Source organism: Physeter macrocephalus, chromosome 7, assembly GCF_002837175.3.
Source record: "Physeter macrocephalus isolate SW-GA chromosome 7, ASM283717v5, whole genome shotgun sequence".
In the NCBI taxonomy this organism is placed as follows: domain Eukaryota; kingdom Metazoa; phylum Chordata; class Mammalia; order Artiodactyla; family Physeteridae; genus Physeter; species Physeter macrocephalus.
The window spans coordinates 92,843,405-92,845,021 of NC_041220.1; the positions used below are offsets into that span (position 1 = coordinate 92,843,405).

Below are 1,617 nucleotides of genomic sequence, written 5' to 3' on the forward strand. Positions count from 1 at the left end.
CTTTGTTGTAAAGCAGAAACTAACACACCATTGTAAAGCAATTATACTCCAATAAAGATGTTAAAATAAATAAAAGAAAAGAAAAAAATAAAAGAAAAAAAATTAGCAAAATTCAAATAGTATAGAAGAAGCAGCCATGGGAGGTAAAGTGGAATAGTAAGTTAAAGGCTTGAGTGGATAAAAACATGTAGATAGTTTGGGAGCATATGCAAGTTCAGGTTCAGGGAACCTGAGAAGGGTGGGAGCATGGTAAAGGGTGCTTGTGTGCTCCCGGGAAAGGGGCCGAGATGTGTCGATGAAGCTGGACTGAGAGGGGGAGGGGCTCTGGTGGAGACCTGTGCACGGGGGCCAGAGGGGTCCACTCTGAGCAGGAGGAAATCTGAAGGAAGGGATGACATCATGAAGACGGACTGGAAGGCACTCACCCTGGCTGTTTGGTACTCTAGGAACTAGAACAGGAGAATAAGGAGGTGAGGAAAACAGCCCAGGAGACTGTTGAATTACCTCTGGATCCTGATGTCTGAAATCGTGACACCTCACTGGTCTCTTCTCTGGCTGACAATTTTTTTTTTTTAATTCATTTATTTATTTATTTCTGGCTGCGTTGGGTCTTCGTTGCTGCGCGCGGGCTTTTCTCTAGTTGCGGCGAGCGGGGGCTACTCTTCGTTGCCCTGCGCGGTCTTCTCATTGCGGTGGCTTCTCTTGTTGCAGAGCACGGGCTCTAGGCGCGCAGGCTTCAGTAGCTGTGGCACACGGGCTCAGTAGTTGTGGCTTGTGGGTTCTACAGCGCAGGCTCAGTAGTTGTGGTGCACAGGCTTAGTTGCTCTGCGGCATGTGGGATCTTCCCGGACCAGGGCTCGAACCTGCGTCCTCTGCATTGGCAGGCGGATTCTTAACCACTGTGCCACCAGGGAAGCCCTGGATGACAATTTTGGTCAAAATTCTGGGCATTAAGGTGGCAAAGAAAAGTTCATTAAACACGATCTATTTGAAGAAAAAAAAACTATCCAAACAAGGAAATGAAATTATCCAAACAAGGAAATGAAATTTTTCCTATACTGTTGACCCAAAGTTAGAATTGAACTAAAACCACTTGCAAGAGTTTTTATGAGGAGCTCTTAAATTAAAAACAAACAAACAAACAAAAAAAAACACGACCAACTCCTCCGTCACTTGTCTGTGAGCCATTCTGGAAACAAAGAACATCCCCAAATTGAGGTTCATGGCCAACTTTATTTCTCTCCATGCAGTTGTAGTGGTGTGATTTGCACCCTTGCTGCATTAGTACATGTGTTTATTCTAATGGTTCAGCTGGGCTTGGATGCTGGCTGCAATAAGCCTAAGAAAGCCCCGCATTTCTCCACTCCTCCGTTTCTGATTATATTTCATAATGTGTTAATATTTGCAGGCTAATCTTTTTTTTTTTTGAAATCTACCTTTTATTTTTATTTATTTATTTTTAACATCTTTATTGGAGTATACTTGCTTTACAATGTTGTGTTAGTTTCTGCTGTATAACAAAGTGAATCAGCTATACGTATACATATATCCCCTCTTTTTTGGATTTCCTTCCCATTTAGGTCACCACAGAGCATTGAGCAGAGTTCCCTGTGCTAT

The 1,617-nt window shown here is 43.1% G+C and overlaps 1 protein-coding gene across 1 annotated transcript in view; it reads left to right on the top strand.

The window, feature by feature from the left end:
- The window catches only part of CCDC149 (coiled-coil domain containing 149), a 105,484-nt gene that overhangs the window by 48,128 nt on the left and 55,739 nt on the right, over positions 1 to 1,617 (top strand).